This window comes from Mustela nigripes, chromosome 5, assembly GCF_022355385.1.
Source record: "Mustela nigripes isolate SB6536 chromosome 5, MUSNIG.SB6536, whole genome shotgun sequence".
NCBI lineage: Eukaryota > Metazoa > Chordata > Mammalia > Carnivora > Mustelidae > Mustela > Mustela nigripes.
Genome location: NC_081561.1, coordinates 12,142,673 through 12,160,749, shown reverse-complemented (window position 1 = coordinate 12,160,749; position 18,077 = coordinate 12,142,673). Strand labels below are relative to the sequence as shown.

Here is an 18,077-nt window from a genome sequence, read left to right as displayed (position 1 = left end):
TTTGGACAAAGAGTTGTTCTATTTTGTTAACTATGGGAACACCTAGAATAATACCTGATCTGAAGTAACTGCTCAATAAATCTGTGATTAATTAATGAGTTCATTGTTGCTAGGGAATTTAGAAGATGTCATTTCCTCCCTTATATAAGGGATAGGCATCCCTTGAGAAGTCATTTGCTATCTTTAAAACTGCTGAGAATATTTCTGTTGAAAATCAGCTGATAGCCTTAAAATGATGCTGAAAATAAAAGAGCAAAAGATGGAAAAGTCTTATGTCATGCTGAGTCCCTGAAGCATCACCTGCAATCTTATCTCTAGACATAATGTGAGGAAATAGCACCTTATCCATGCAAACCAGGTATCCACAAACTATGCTCCACAATCCAACAGTCTTCCTGCTTGTTTTTGTAAATAAAGTTTTATTGGAACACCTCCAAATTAACATAATGTCTATGGCTTCTCTTAACTGCAAAAGAGTTGTATGGCCACAAAGCTTGTAAGATTTACTATCTTCTCTCTCTCTCTTTCTTTTTTTTAATCTTCTCAACTCTTGATTTAGCCAAACATTAATTGAATTTTCTTTTTTATTTTTCCAGTGAAAACGACTTTGGTAGTCATGGGCTACTTTGATGTCATGCTGTGGAAATGACATAAGTGAACAGCAACCCCAGATCCATGCTACCCTCTGGATCCGTGACCACATTCTCAGAAGCCACACTTCAAGTAAATTGCTATTCTGAAATGGCTAAGCATAGATGCCAAGGCTTCCTCCATAAGATGCAGGCTTCCTCCAATGAGTGACTTTGGCTCAAAGACTCCCATCAACTCGGCTAAAACTTTCTTGCAACTGCACTGGAATCTCAGATTCTCCCTATCCAACCCTCCTCCCTTCCCTTTCTGCTTCCCAGGAATCAGACCTGCATCATGGTCTGAGGCATCTTCCTACATATTCCTTCTTCCTCCTTCCTTACCCTTCACAGGTGTTTTCTTCAATAAATCTGTCACATCTAGTCTTATTTTGCATTTTGATTCTCAAAGGATCCCAATGAACCTAAGTATTCTTGACCAAATGCTTCTGTTACTCTGAATTCTTGACGTTAGGCATGAAGAGCTGATAAGAAGGGATTTTTAGATTTGAACCAGCATCTGCCTGATTCAAAACTTCATACTTTCTTAACACTGTTCTAGTATTGTTATTCCCCTAGACACTTTTTTTGTTGCTGGTTTTTAGAAGATTTTATTTATTTATTTATTTATTTAGAGCAGAGGGAGGGCCTGAGGCAGAGGGAGAGAGAGAATCTCAAGCAGACTCCACGCTGAGTGTGGAACCCTGACACAGGGTTTGATCTCACAACCCTGAGATCATGACATGAACCAAAAGCAAGAGTCAGACTCTTAACTAACTGAGCCACCCAGGTGCCCCTTGAAAACACTTTTTTTTTCCCTTTCCTCCTTATATTCATTCATTCAGTAAGGAATCCATAAAAACTTTATAGTCATGAACTGTGTTTTATTCACATGTATACTCTAACACCTAGCAGCACTTGTTAAACAGTTGGCAACTTTATGATAATTGGTTGGATGAATGAATGAATGGATGAACAAACATTTATTGAATATCTGTGAAGCAACACTTCCTCTAAGTCAGAAAGGAAAGATGACAACAGGTGTTGACAAGGATGCAGAGAAAGAAAAATCCTTGTGCTCCGTTGGTGGGAATGCAAGCTGGTGCAGCCACTCTGGAAAACAGTATGGAGGTTTAGAAAATTGAAAATAGAGCTACCCTATGCCCCAGTAACTTCACGACCCAGGATTTACCCAAAGAAGATCAAAACCCTAATTTGAAAGGATACATGCCAATAAATATACCCAGTATATTTATAGTATAGTATATACATGCCAGTAAATATACCCAGTATATTTACAGCAGTATTATTTGCAATAACCAAATTATGGAAGCAACCCAAATGTCCACCGATAGATGAATGGATAAAGAAGAGGTGGTACACACACACACATGCACACATGTACACACACATACACATACACATACACACACATTGGAATATTACTCAGTCATTAAAAAAAAAAGAATGAAATCTTGGAGCATCTGGGTCACTCAGTCAGTTAAAGCATCGACTCAGTTTCAGCTCAGATCATGAACTCAAGGTCCTGGGATTTAACCCCCCATCCGGCTCCATGCACAGCACAGAATCTGCTTGTCCCTCTCCTTCTGCTCCTCCCTCTGCTCTCCTTCTCAAATAAATATATAAATAAAATCTTAAAAAAAAAAAAAAAAGAATGAAATCTTGCCATTTGCCACAACCTGGATGGGGCTAGAAAATATAATGCTCAGTGAAATAAGCCTGAGAAAGACAAATACCCTATAATTTAACTCACATGTGGAATTTAAGAAATCAAACAAACCAACAAATGAAAAAAGACAAACCACAAAGCAGACTCTTTAAGAGAGAACAAACTGGTGGTTCCCAGAGGGGCAGTGGATGGGAGGTGGATGAAACAGATGAAGGGAATTAAGAGGGCACTTTATATGATGAACACTGAGTCACGTATAGAGTTGTTGAATCTCTAGACTGTACACCTGAAACTAGGATAATACTGTATGTTAACTACACTGAAATTAAAATTTTAAAAAATTTACTAAGAAAAAGAAAGGAAGGATGAGAGCATCTGGAAAAATCCCCGTGCTGTCCTCCCCATGCCAGATTGCAGCTGAATTCAGTGCTACTCGGCACCAGGGCTCCACCATACCTTATTTTCTACATTTGCCAGCCCTGAAGACAAGCTAGATCTGATCTAAACCAATCTCTCATCTAACATGCACTTGTCCAACCACACTGACACAGTCTAATAGAGGAATCTTTCTTTCATGTTTGAATGTACTCTGTACTCTTGTTAAAAACATAATGATCCCCTCGCAAAAATGTACATCACTATCCAGATGAAAGTGATAAAATGGAGAAAAGAGCATCATCACATGTGAAGGCAGAAATGGCCTTGATTACCTCAAAGGAAGGCACTGATAAAAAGCTGTAGGGAGATGAGCTATTTTCAACTCATCTGATTGATGGATTTCTGAGAAAGTCTTTCACATTTGCTTCTAGATGCTGATCTCACTAACGAATTAAAAACAGACATTGTAGTCAATGTCTTAAGCAACTGCTTGAAGATTTCAAGTTATCGTTATAGAGTTAGGAAGTCATTTTCGTTGGGCAGCTCATTTATTACTGGAAGTTTTAAGTTAGCTTGTGAAGATCTCATTAATGCTCTTTCTCAGATGTTTCAAGATACATCAGCTTCTACATTAGTCTTTTTCTGACTAATCCCCACCTCATTTTTCTGATTTCTCGAGTTACTGTGTTTTAATGTGGAGGTGTGCCAGAGTGATGGCACAAAGTGTGTTATGTCAAATGTATTAACTGAGCCGACAGAATCTATCAGTGGGGGCTGGGAAGGGGGAGGCTGGTGAGAAGCGAAGTGAGAACTAAGACCTGGGAGAGCCATTGACATTGTTTATTCCCATCAAGAAGGATTTTAAAGAGTGAATTCCACCTTCCTAGATTGCTTCTAATGTTTCCAGTCAGTGGGGTTGCTCTAATGAGTTCAAATTGAGATTAAAGCCATAGCTACAATTTTTATTTCAAAAGCTTTTGCCAATAATGATGTCTCCCTTTAGGGGAGATGAAGTGGAACAAACTAGAGGTTAAGAATCAAAGCACTTGGATTGGATTCCTGGCTCTGACCACTCAGTCCTTTGTAACCTTGAGCCAGTGGTTCTTCTCAGGCATGGATACACTCCACAAGCTCTTCCGATAATTGAGACATGTACCCAGGAGCACTGCTTGAGGCAAATCACTTAAACTTTGTGAAATCCCATTTCCTTAATGCTCTGAAGAAGACATGGGATTCACTAGGGATTAGGAATTCTTGTTGCACATTAAAAATGGCACCTTTTTAAAAATAGTGGTACAGGAGGCCCATCCAAGGCCAACTGAATCAGAGTCTCAGAGGGCGGGGTCCAGGCACTGGGGTTTTGTTAAGAATGCTCAGGTGGTCCTAATGTGCTGCCAGAGTTCAGAAACGTTGCCCTGATCTTCAGGTTCAGTACTAATCCTCCAGCATGTGAGAACATTGACTCCCTCCAAGTCTCCCATTGAATGCATCAAGAACCCATTTGGGTGGCTCTGCACTTTATGGCCAAAAAACACCTCCAGCTTGTGTCCTTGGGATCCAGGCAGGACTGATCTGGGAGTATTTTTATGGGAATAAGAGGTCACACCAGCAGTCAGGTGTTTCACTTTGCTTTCCTTCTCACCGTTTTTCTTTAAGCATACACAGACACACAAGACCTTTTTTATGAAGTTATGAAATAGGGACAGCTTGATGCATTTTTATCTATGTATACACCTGTGTAGCCATCACGCAGACCAAGATATAGAATACTTCCAGAAACCCCTGAAGACTGGTTTTATTTCGAGAGGACGTAGAAAGTCTGCAGAATCTGGCAGATGGGCTGTGTTCACCACCTGCCTTGGTATTCTCCACCTACATCATTGTGTCATGAAATACATCATTAGATGTGATTCTCCCAACTCTCTTGCCACCATTCATGAAGTTATCACACATGCTTTTTTTCTTCCTTCAGAAAATATATGCCTCATTTCCTTTTATGTCCCAGGATATTGGCTCTATAAGCCCACTCCACACTGGCTCGTAAGGCCAAGGACTGGGTCTGTCTTCCCCACAACTTATGCCTGCAGCCCTTATATGCTGATGGGCATTTGTTGAAAGAATGCTGAATAGATACATGACTTTGTTGGGGGGACGGCATCCAAACAAGAGGAGACATGCTCCTGACTTCAAAAACTTTCCTGTGATGTAGGTGGGTTGGGGAGGGTTTGGTGCAGGTACGCTCCAAATACCAGGAGTGCCTTGTGAGTCATTATAAAACGAAAGATCATCAGGTCAAAATGATTTGCTATTGACTCAAGCATCAATAGACTAAAACCTTCCAGGGAACAGAGGAAGCCGAGTGAAGAGGCCACCCGAGAGAGCCCCTGGTTAACAACAGTGGGCTCCTGGATAACAAACTCGGGTCTTGAGAGGAGCAAGGAGAGTAGGAGAGAGAGAGTCCCAGATTAGTGGAAAGATTTGAACAATGCCTTCAGGGCAAATATCTAGCCAGTCTTGTGAAGTGAAAAACAAGCACATTGTCTGAGTTGGAAATGGGCAGTGTTGAGGAGAAATAAGAGAGGAAGGAGAAATGTTACAATAAAGCCTGTTGTTGGACGTCTAAGGTAATTGCCAAAACCTTTTACTGTGTCACCAAATGGCACTGCCAAGAGCACCTGTGGATGCTCGTTCTAGCAGTCATGGGGGCGGGGGGTAGAGAGAAAGGCTGAATGCAGGTACACGGATTAGGAGCTGTTTCCACTACCCAGATGTGAGCCATGTTGCAAGGGTTAGCAGTGGCGATCATGAGGAAGACATGCCCAAGCCTTCAGCAGGTGCAGAAAGTCAGGTGTTCAACAACACACAGGGGATACAGGTGTTAACCCCAGACATGGGAACTTAGGGACTAGGTGACCACCTCAGGGGAGAAACTGATGGTTTTAACTGGCTCTTCTTTTGGGGTTGGGCACGTTCTATGTCTGGTGTTTAGGCAGCACCAAACTCACCTTTGGAATGTGAGAAAGGAAAGAGAAGGAAAAAGGTGGCCCATCCCATTCCATTCTCTGGCCGAGGATATCTTGAATCAGTAAGGCTCACTACCACCTAACGTTGAGACTATTTTATGTACACTTGCTGTCTTCTGGATACATTTAATGTATTTATACCTGTGCCCTCCAGAAGAAGTATGAAAGCTTAGGTAAGCCTGGAGAGACCGGGGAGCCACCACTTTCGGGCCAGGTTAAAGGAGCCTTTGCAGCTCAAGGGTCTGGCTGAGCCCTGATCTGCAAACATTTTGATCATCCCTGATTTGGAGCCAATAGAGGAAAGCACTAACACGTCTCACAATTGCATATCAGACCATAATAGCACCAAAAGCTAGACAGCACGACGATCCTGTCTTTTTAAAAGGTGCCAGATGATTAACAATGGTGCTTAGATCTTATTTGTAGATATGCCAGCACTGGTAGACACCATCAGAACACATTCTTCAGGGTAGGAACCGATCACAGGCTGGAATTTATAAAATCCTGGCATGCCTTGGACAGCAATTATGTCATAGCTGTCCAGAGGCATAACTGGCATCGCCTTTTCCCTGAATTACCAAATCCTGAGCATTACTGGAGGCAGAGGAGCAGAACAGAAGGGGCAATAATAAGGTCTGGCCCGACCCTTCTTAGACAGAGTAGGAGAATGTGCCCTGCTTCTTAAGCCTCTCAGCAGCAGACTGTGCATATGAAAATAATAGAGCCCAATCAGGCCGCCCCAGGCTCCGGAGGGTACATAGCGTTCCCACAGCAGCAAGGAAGGGAACACAGGCGCTAGCAGGCCTTTTCTGCCAAGAACTTCTCCAGTAAATTGTTCAGGTAATTTATGTCACTGAACTATACAATTTGTCATCTTCCAGAGAGCAAAACACAAAACATGCACATACAAAACAAAACAAAGCAAAAACCAAAAAAAAAAAAAAAACACCCAACTAAATACATAAAGAAGAAGAAGAAAGGAAATAAAATAACTGAATTAGAACATAAAATAATATTCCCTGCAATATGGGACTTTTTTTTTTTTTTTTTTTTGAGAGAGAGAGCCTGTGTGCCTGTAGGGGGAGGGGCAGAGGAAGAGAGAAAGAAAGAATCACAAGCAGATGCCTTTGAGTGGGGAGCCCAATGCAGGGCTCCATCTCATCGCCCTGAGATCATAACCTGAGCTGAAAGCCCCCTGCTGTATGGGACTTTAAACACAGTTTACCCCTATGTTCTCTTGTCCATTCCAGAGATGTTAAAAAAGAAAAATCCTCTTATTGTCACTAAGATCGATGAAAGCATTTTTAGTTTGGACATGGTGCTTCAGTTTTCTTTTCTTCCTTTCTTTTTCTTTCTTTTCGTTTCCTGCTTTTCTTCTTTCTTTTTCCTTGGCTATTTCATAGAACATATAAATTGTTCGCATAGTGAAAAGTTGTTGCTTTCCCATGATGGTGCCAGAGCCAGGCACCCATTTGCATATCAAAAGCTAGTTTGGTCAATGTTTTTGGTTAGATGGCAGTGGTAGGTTCCATTGACAATGGATTCTGAATCTTTCATTTTACCCTTAGACATGCAACATAGAAACATGCAACATAGAAAAAATATTAATCATTTCAAGTATACTTTGCCTGCATTAGTCAATTTTCTGCCTAGTCAAAAATGCTGTTAGAGTTGAAACAATATTGTTTTGGGGATTAACAAAACTATGGCAGACACAAGAGGAAATCCAGTGAAGTCTCTTAAATTAGAAGTAGTGTATCAAGTTGGGACTGGCTCTAAGAAATGTTGAAAAGAGGCAAAGGAGGCCTTTGGTGCTTCTCTCTTCTCAGCCAGCATCATTTCCAGGACCTCCACTCATCTTCACATTGTCTGAGTCTTGACCATGTGCATGCCATCTAACTTTGATGATTGGAACATGAAATCAAGGCATTTCTCTCCAACATGGGAAGAGGAGCCCGCTGCCGTCCTTCTGCTGGAGGGCAAGAGAATGATCTTTGTCCATATGGGTGGCTCATCTGTGATATGTAATAAGCCAATTGATGTTACCATGGCACAGGAAAGAAACAGCTCAAAATAAGCTTGGGGTTCATTTCCAAAGATACTCTTGATGCTCTTATGTAATATACATGCGGTAGTGACCAGAAAAGAGCAATTATGTCCACATACGACTCTGTAACTTTGAGTGGAGCTATGGGGAAATGGAACCTTGAAGAAGAAATGGCCACCATGGAGGTTGGGAGCATGCAGAATGAGAACTACATTTCAGAGGTATTAGGATAAAGAATGAAAGGCAGAGAAAAAAAGGATTGGTAGACTATGTTCAGAGGATTGTTAGTAGAGAATAATTACAAGATAAATCATAATGCCAGCTTGCCCATCAGGATAATATTATGGTCTTTACGCAACAACAGAGGATCATTGATGACAATAGTGACAACAAAACACAAAATAGTGTCCATTCATGTAGACACATACTCTGTCATTCTTGGCTCCCAGGGATTTTTGTTTCCTCCTTCTGTGGGGAGATTCTTTAGTTAAGGTGGGGAGGAATGCATCCTCTAAGCTTGAAGCTGCAACAGAAGTATTTTCTTGCTTGGCTATTCTTGACATTCTTTGTATTGTCCTGGAATTTGTTTGGGGTAGCTAGACTGGGTAGGAGTGCATCACTTATTAAGGCCAGGAATTCCCCCACAAACAGAGTTGGCCAGGGTCAACTTAAGCAAGCCTATTGTTTCTTGGGCTGTAAGTGTTCAATGAGTAAAAACTTACTAAAAATACCTCTGCAACTAAGAATAAGACACCCATAAAAGTAAAAATAAGTGACCAAACCCAAACCCACTTCAAAGTCAGAGGTATGTGTTTCTTAGGCAAAATAACCAAGCAGCAGGTTTTGATGTTTGCTTGTAAATTTAAGGTGGGGAAGAATGTTCTAGATTATTGTTCACCAGAAGGGCCCATGAGGATATTAAGAGTAATTCAGAGATGTTCAAAAACCCATGTAAGAATACAGAGTAGCTCCTGACCTTAGCATAGGTCAAGAAGATCATGAGTCTAACCCCAAACGGTTCAATGAACTACAGTTCTGACTCCCCAGATCTATCCTACCCCCCAAACCAGCCTCATCCACAGTCACACATTCTTTCATTGACTCATTTAACAAATATTTATTGTGCCTCCAGTATGAGCTAGGTACTCTGCTATGCTTTGAGGGTGTAAAGATGAAAAGACAGAGAATCAAGGGTGGGAGGGACATGTAAATCAACAAGGCATAGTGTGATAGCACGCCCTGAAGGAGATACGCCCAAGGAGACCACACAGGTGGGGGGTACCTATCTCAGCCCGGAGTCTGCCAGGAAGCTGGGGAATTGCATTCCACGTAGGAATGAAAATAGTCCCTTGAGATCAAGAATTTCAGGAGTACAAGTTATCTGTAGAGGAGCCACAGGAGATGGGGCCATCTAGGTTAGCAGGTCTTAAAGACCCCTGTGCCCCCAAATGTGACCCCATTAACTCCATGCTTCAAGTAGTGTCATCTCTCATGGCAGTGTATTAAGACTCGGAGAACACTGAAATATTTCTTTGAAGATGTATTATACCTGGCCACCGGCATTTGAGTTTAAATTAGCAAGCCCAGAGCAAAAAAAAAAAAAAAAAAAAAAAAAAAAAAACACTGGACAAGGAAATGTGGGGGGGAGAATAAAAGAAAGTCAAGAAGAGTCTAGGCATCAAAGGTTTACTATAAACTAGTGAAGTAGCATACTTCAAATCTGGAGAGATGGTCCTGATGCCTGAAGAAATCTGTACCTGCAGAGAGGGGAAGAATATGGGAAGAGAGCAACTGGGTCCTTAACTAGGGTCATTCCTTGCCAGCTCAGTTAAATAGTGGTCTTTGTACCCCAAGCCCTTGCTCTAACTGGGCTGCTGAGGTGAAGTGCTCTTCTAACATGCCCCAAATTTGGGATGCCTGAACAGAAGGTCAAAGTCATCTTTAGTCTTTCCTCATTTCCCCTTGCAAGGCAAACAGTCCTAAAGCAATGCTTCTGACACTTGAAGGGGGCATAGGGATCACTTGGGTAATCTGGTCAAAATGCAGATTCTGTTTCCTTTTTTTTTATTATTTTATTTATTTTCAGCATAACAGTATCATTGTTTTTTCACCACACCCAGTGCTCCATGCAATCCGTCACCTCTATAATACCCACCACCTGGTACCCCGACCTCCGCCCCCCCCCCCCGCCACTTCAAACCCCTCAGATTGTTTTTCAGAGTCCATAGTCTCTCATGATTCCCTCTCCTTCCAATTTGCCCCAACTCCCTTCTCCTCTCTATCTCCCCATGTCCTCCATGCTATTTGTTATGCTCCACAAAGTGAAACCATATGATAATTGACTCTCTCTGCTTGACTTATTTCACGCAGCATACTCTTTTCCAGTCCCGTCCATGTTGCTACAAAAGTTGGGTATCCGTCCTTTCTGATGGAGGCATAATACTCCATAATGTATATGGACCACATCTTCCTTATCCATTCGTCCGTTGAAGGGCATCTTGGTTCTTTCCACAGTTTGGCGACCATGGCCATTGCTGCTATAAATATTGGGGTACAGATGGCCCTTCTTTTCACTACATCTGTATCTTTGGGGTAAATACCCAGGAGTGCAATGGCAGGGTCATAGGGAAGTTCTATTTTTAATTTCTTGAGGAATCTCCACACTGTTCTCCAAAGAGGCTGCACCAACTTGCATTCCCACCAACAGTGGAAGAGGGTTCCCCTTTCTCCACATCCCCTCCAACACATGTTGTTTCCTGTCTTGCTAATTTTGGCCATTCTAACTGTTGTAAGGTGATATCTCAATGTAGTATTAATTTGAATCTCCCTGATGGCTAGTGATGATGAACATTTTTTTCATGTGTCTGATAGCCATTTGTATGTCTTCATTGGAGAAGTGTCTGTCCATATCTTCTGCCCATTTTTTGATATGATTGTCTGTTTTGTGTGTGTTGAATTTGAGGAGTTCATTATAGATCCTGGATATCAACCTTTTGTCTGTGCTGGCATTTGCAAATATCTTCTCCCATTCCGTGGGTTGCTTCTTTGTTTTCTTGACTATTTCCTTTGCTGTGCAGAAGCTTTTGATTTTGATGAAGTCCCAAGAGTTCATCTTCGCTTTTGTTTCCTTTGCCTTTGGAGACATATCTTGAAAGAAGTTGCTCTGGGGGAGGGGAGCCTGCCTTTCTCCCCATCTCCCAAGTGATGCCGAGGCCGCTGGTCCAAACACCAGGCTTGGAGTCACCAGGGGCTGGAAAGCCAATCTCCTTGGCATCTCTCACATCTGGCCTCTTGTCTTTGCAAACCTCATAAGCCTTAGTTCAGGTCCTCCATGCCTGCCCTCGGCACAATTGGTTCTAGGCTGAATCCATTCTCTACACCGGCCCAGGGTGATGGCTTAAAAAGGGAATATAGCCATGTACATCCCTGCCTCAATCCCTTCAAAAAGTGCCACTTTGCCAAATAAGTGATTTTCAAATTTTATATTTTAGTTGAACTCTCAATGCAGAAACTTTCCTGAAATTCAAGATTTAAAATGTATGCACATGATGCTGCTCTGGCCAAAGCTGAGGGGAAACGCCTCTATTCTTCATTCTCACTTACTCAGCTTCCCCTTTCCCCGTAGCAGCTTTGAGGTTCTTCCAGAAACCTGGATCCTGATGAACTAGAGACCTAACAATGAAATCCAGAAGCCATTTCAGGTTGAAGCCATTATGTACCTTTAAAGAGGTTACTCATTTTTTACTCCTTGAGGAAATGAATAGAAAACTGCCTCCTCAGAGAGTTGTTTTACAGATTAAACTAGATTGTGTTGTCGCATACCAGGGATAGAGTAGACACTCAATAAGTACTTGTTCCTCTATTCTCAAAACTTTACAGTTAGATATGTTTTCCTTTGGCTGAAGCTTCTTTCTCCCGGTAAGGATAATAATCGTGCCAGTATCACTGGAAGCGGTAACATACTGGCCTTTTTAGTGTGAATGGACTTAGTTTAGGCTCTCTTCCTGTGAGCAGGCTTTGATTGGAGGTGGAGGCTGCTCAGAAGGTCCCTGAGCAGCTGCGGAGGTGGGTGGAGAACTGACCAGAAGGGGCAACTGATGCACAGTGTGGGGCCTAGGCCAGAGAAAAGGGTGAGCCAGTTTCCCACGAGTGTCTATCACTGGTATACTGGCTTTCGTATCATTTAGCACGGAATGCTTAGAAATCCTGAGCAAGTGGCTGCTAACTAAACAAGGATGTCTGCTTGTAGTTGCAAAGTGCCACGTACATTGGCGGGCACCGGGCTTCCTGGGAAAGGGTTAAGTCCTGATTGTCTCTCTCAGACTGCATGTGACATTCACAGCTGAGGATGAAGCAAGACATTTGGTACTGCTCCGTGGGCAAAGGTGTGGTCCCCGTGCTGGAGCTCTCACTCCTCGAGGGCAAGAGCGGGGGGCAGCTGTCTCACTTTCGTTCTTGCGTCGTCCACATCTCCCTCTCCTTGTGGCCAGTCTCCTGTCTCCCTGTCACAAGGTATCCGCCCCAAGAGAACTCTCAATTTATGGTCCCCCCCCGAGGGACTGTGGGCACCTTTCTGGAACCAGTCTTCTCTCTGTCACAAACAGGTGGCACGACAGCCTGAAAGGTGCTCTTGGGCAACGCAGAGGAAAGGTCCAAACTGTATGTGAACCGGCTGCTTGCTTTCACCAAACCAGACAGCTTTATGCGAAACCCGAACCTTGTTGTTTAAAGGATTTTACTGCTTCAGGTTCCTGGTATGAGATCGGGGAGCCAGGCTGGGGATGGAGCGCGCTCCCTGCCCTCCAGCGCAAAGCACTTCCTCCTCAGGAAACTGGGTCAGTCCCGGTGTGGGGCCATGGCACCATCTGCGGGTTCCCAGGAACCCCCCAGGAGAACAGCCTCTGAAGGTCTTATCAGACTGCGGCATCTCAAAGCCCCCTGCGATGTTATGCACATAAAACGATAACCTCCCCCACAGAGTTAATAATTACTTACAGCCTGTGAAAAGCCAAACACATCCCCAGTTCCAGTCAACACCAGGGAGGCGGTGGAAATGCCAGCTGGCTGGTAAAGCAGGTGAGAGGCAGACAACTAGGGCAAAGGAAAGCATCCACCCAAATCTGCAGCCTCTCCAGGTTCTGGGTGCCAGGAAGGCTAAATTCATCCCACAGACCCTCGTGCGGGCTCAGGCAGCCTCTCTGCCCTGCTGGGAGTATGTTAGCAACTGCGATTTGCACAGGGACAAGAACTATGACCAAATATACCACTGTGCACAATGGGTCGGATTGCAGCAATGTCCATAGGAATTTCTGCCAGAAGCAGCTGGCTGTCTCACTAGCCTTTTGCAAACACACTGAAATCAGAAAACCTGAACAGAGGAAATATGCCAGGTGAGGAGTAAATGTCGGGGGACCTTCCTGATACTCTCCTTACACTTGCTTCCGACAGCCCTCCCCGCCCCGAGGTGGGGTGTGATGTCTAAGGCAATGCGTCCAATAATTCGAATCATGCCAACTCTTTCTCAAGAGATCTGCTTTCGAATAAAATGATAAGAAGCACGGAACTTGACAGTTTAACCAGAAACCACATGGATGACCTCCACGGGTTTTCTGGTTTGGAAGTTCACTGTCACCATTTCCCAAAGAGCTAGAAATAGGCTGTTCTGTTCCAGGGATAATACAATCTTGTGCCATGTAAAGGTCTGTCCGTTAAAAGTGCTTCTCGTCTGGGGTGCCTGGGTGGCTCAGTGGGTTAAAGCCTCTACCTTTGGCTCAGGTCATGATCCCAAGGTCCTGGGATGGAGCCCCGTGTTGGGATCTCTGCTGGGCGGGGAGCCTGCTTCCTCCTCTCTCTCTGCCTGCCTCTCTGCCTACTTGTAGTCTCCGTCTGTCAAATGAATAAATAAAATCTAAAAAAAAAAAAAAAAAATGCTTCTTGTGCACTCTCCCACTGCCCACACACCAACTGTGAGCCAGGCCAGGTGGAGGTGGGTGAGCGGTGGGGGGTCGGGGGGTGGAGGTGGGGAGGGCTTGTTAGTCCCATGCTGTAGCCCAGGAAGGCAAAACTGGAAGTAATAAATGGCCTGAGCGTAGTTCTCTTGGCTGATGGCCTTGTGTTCGTCCCTGTTCAGGCCGCTAGGATTTCATTCAAAGCAAGGTAGGAAAACGTGGGGTGTCACCGAACACAAGTAACCCAAAACCCTGACTCGAGCCAGCACAAGAGTTTGGACCTCCCCAACCAAACCCTTTTTCAGGAGCAGCACCGCCGAGATTCGGAAAATACCAGTGAAATGTGAAGAAAGAAAATAATGCTTTTATCTTCCCCTTTTGGTTTTGCTAATTTTTCAGGAAAAGGGGATGTCAGAAAACCCCAAGTTATGCAATGAGGAGGCTTCCATTTCATTAACTTAGTTAACAGAAACCCGGACCGGCTATTCCTCTGATTGCGTACTATTTTTTTTTTTTTTTTCCCCTAACTAAGGAGCCAATGTCAGAAGAAAGGAGTTTTGGGAAACATTGGTCAGAATGTAAGGGATAAGGTAGTACATTCGAAAGCATTTTGTAAATTGAAAAGAATAATTGCTGCAGGAAATTGAATTTGAGAGCTTTTCGTCAGCGTGAAGTATTATCAAAAACCTAAATGATAGCTCCTAAATTTTTTCCTAAGAGCTCCACCCAACCATGCCTTTCAAGCCTGGATGCTTTCAACCAAGGATCACAAAACCCAGCCTCGAGGGGGTCAAAATCTCACCTCAACCAGACACTACCCCAAAAGCTCTCCTGCGCAAAGTTTTATTGATGGTAGCAGAATCTTGCCGGCTGTGGACTGCATCTGACCTATATGATTCATTGGTCCCGGATTGAAGGACAGGGAGTGCTGGGCACGGGGACAACCACCATTCCCAGTGCGGGTCTAAGAGACAGAGGGGAAACGGCGGCGTCTTCCTGCTCTTGCAAGTTTGGAAAAGACTCTTAAGTCAGAACCAGGGAGTTTCACTGCCTGCTATCTTAAAAAGGGGTAAAGGAGTCCTTTTTTAAAGCACTTTGTTATGCACGGAAGTAGGCTGATACTGTGAGAAAAGAAAGGCTTAGAGTTCTGTTTGTAAGGTTACCTGTAAAGTCTGTTGTGGGTCCATGACCTGAGAGTCCCTGGATGTAATTTACAAACACGGAAATGCTTCATTCATTTGTACCACCGGAGAGTGACGCAGTCCCCACAAATGGAATTCCCAGATAACTGAAATGTGTTCCCTGAAACACTAACATTTTTATATTATAATCATTTTCATGGTATTTTTTCTGATTTCTATTGTACCTGTCCCTGCCTTATTAAACAGAGCCCAGCAAACCTGAGTAGCCTTTACATGGTGGCTGTTAAAAGAATTGTTTCATTGCAACAGTGAAAATGTTTGCTACTGGAAAAAATGCCCCCCCCCCCACCACGCTCCCCCAAAGGGAATTATGAGAACTTTTCTCTCTCTCTCTTCTTCCTTTGCTGCAGGTGGTTGTGCCTTTTAAATTCTCCCTTTCACCTGCTTGCTCTGGAACTGGATCTTGCCCTCACTGTGAGCTATTGCTTTTCATTTGCCCTGGGCTGGAAATGGAAAATGCTAGGCTTGTCCCAATTGTGTGTGTGTGTGTGTTTTATTTTATTTTATTTATTTATTTGACAGAGAGAGAGATCACAACTAGGCAGAGAGGCAGGCAGAGAGAGAAGAGGAGGAAGCGGGCTCCCTGCCTAGCAGAGAGCCCGATGTGGGGCTTGATCCCAGGACCCTGGGTCATGACCTGAGCTGGAGGCAAAAGCTTTAACCCACTGAGCCACCCAGGTGTCCCCCAATTGTGTTTAACAGGAACAGATGAGTCTCCAGATAAAGGACTGGGTGACTGAATACGTACCAGCAATGGCATTGACTTTATACTTTTGGAAATGTTCTTCTCCCCAGCTCTCTTTGGTGTTGTCAAGGTTACCAGACAGGACACCTTGGGATGAATGAGATGGTCTGTGCATTCCCGCTGGTGAAATTGGTGGAACCAGTTATTTAACAAGCCAGAGTAGAAGTCACACGAGGTATAAGAGTCCCAGGTACAGTCATAGAAGATCAAGATTTGGATATTCAGCTGGAGTTTGGAGAACCTGAGGTCCACAAGCTGTGCTTCTGGGTGTCCTCATGATTGGAAGAGAAGTGGTGAAGGAAGTGGACCCCAAGGATGAGGTCCAGCTGTCAGAGTTCAGGGTCGTTCACTGTGGGGTGGAGACCAGAGTGGCAAAAATTTACTCTGTGTTCCCTTAGGTTAAAAGGGGAAGGAAATAAAAACAAACAAACAAACAACAATAACAACAACAACAAAACCCTCAAAAACAAAACAACAACCAATGGCTTGGCACCTTCAGCATAAAGTCCAAACTCAGAGAAAATCTGTGATCTAGCCCCTTCCCAGGCCTCCCTTTTCACCACTCCCCCAGCTAAACGATGCCATCTCCCTCTCCAGAACACCCTCCTGGTTCACCATTAATCCCTTCCTCTGTGCCCCAGGCGTCACCCTTGGTGACGAGTTCCTCCTCTGGGGTCAAGGCTCAGACGACCTGTGAGCATGGGTCACATCTTGCCCTCAGATTTTTTTGTTTTAAGATTTTTATTTATTTATTTGAGAGAGAGAGCTTGCAAGATGAAGCACAAGCCGGCGCGTGGGGCGGTGGGGGCGTGGTTGGGCAGGAGGAGAGGGAGAAGCCAACTCCCTGCTGAGCAGGGACCCTTCCCCACCAACAATGGGGGACTCCATCCCAGATCCCTGGGATCATGACCTGAGCTGAACAGACACTTCACCGACTGAGCCCCCCAGGTGTCCCCGCATCCTGCCCTCAGATTGCACGTTTCCTAGCCTGACCTCCTGGACTGTGAGGGCTTGAGGACCAACACAGCTTCTTGCTCATTTTAGCGACTGTGGCACCCAGCCCGGTAATTGCTCCGGGGATGCTCGGTAAGTGTGGACTGAAGGAAGGAAAGAATGCACATTTTCATGTAGGAAAGCAGCCCCAGAGAAATGTCTGGAATGAAGCTGGGCAGCCTTCACAGCTTCATCCTGATGACCGTGGCAGGAGAGGCAGAGGACGGAAGCTGGGGCTGATTGCATACGCCTCAGGCCCTCTTGGTGTGGACAGGACACTCCTCCTTCTCCACAAGCTCCCCTGAGTCACTCCAGAGTCCCTGCCGGTCCCCACTCTAAGGGCTAACCCTACGATTGGCTTTGCCGTCCCTTTGGTGGTCAGGGTGGGAAAGGGCTCAGTTTAGAAAGAAACTGTTGGCCGCAGAGCCTTTTCAAACGTTGCCGAGGCATCTCTGATTCATGCTGGCAGCCTCTGTGTTAACTATATGGGACTTTGGAGTCAACATTTTTGTTGCTCTTTTCAATGTTAATTGATTTAATTTATTTAATTGATGTACAACGTAGATACGGTGAAATTCAAATTCTCCGTGTTATAATTCAGGTCTTTGACAAATGAATACACCAGAGTAACCTCTACCCCTCATATTTCTGTCACCCTAGAAAGTTCCTTTCCACTCCATTCTAATCAATCTGCACTGTAGGGAAATTTTGAAAAAGGCGAAAAAAAGACTAAAATGTTGGTTGTCCTGGAGCTTGCATGATCAAAGCAGGCTGTGTTATGTGATGAAAATACTTGCAAATCAACACTGTGAGTGACGTGATCCAGTACTACATGCAATGGCTCAATTTGCTACCAGGACATGAATTTATGGAAGTGAAAGGCATTAGAATGTCACCTTTGGGGTCTGTTAACAATGCAGATACCTGTGCCAACCCCAATGCCATTAAATTGGCATTCCTTGGCATGAGATCCAGGAACACATATTTTAGACAGATGTCCCCAGAAGTCTGATAGGAAGTGGGGCAGGGGTTGGCACAAACCACACTTTAGAAAACATAGGGTCAATTATGGTTGGACAGAGATCATTAATGATAGACGGGGAAACCAAGGGCCAGAGATGTCGAGGGGCTCATTCAAGATCACACAGTAAATTCATGGCATAGCTTACATTTCTGGGAGAGGAACTGGCAAGGTCAGGAACACAGTCATTTACACTGGCCTACTGGGGGGTGTCCACAGACCAGGGCTAGCCCCAGGGCACAGCATCTCTAAGACAACACCCCACTTCAGAGCTCTGGAGCCTCTGTGTGTCTGAGAGAAATTGAGGAAGCACCCACTTGCCCTTCCAGCCTCCAGACGATGGCAGACCCAGAGCCTTGAGGACTCATTGGAGACACAAAAATTTGTCCCCACCCTAATTCTTC

At 44.3% G+C, this 18,077-nt stretch overlaps 1 long non-coding RNA gene across 1 annotated transcript in view; it reads left to right on the top strand.

Moving 5' to 3' along the window:
- Positions 1-961, top strand: part of LOC132018786 (uncharacterized) — a 52,464-nt gene extending 51,503 nt beyond the window's left edge. Inside the window, exon 4 of the long non-coding RNA XR_009404585.1 lies at positions 597-961. This is a non-coding gene — a long non-coding RNA (uncharacterized LOC132018786). The remainder of the gene's footprint in view (positions 1-596) is intronic.
- The last annotated feature ends 17,116 nt before the right edge of the window (positions 962-18,077 follow it).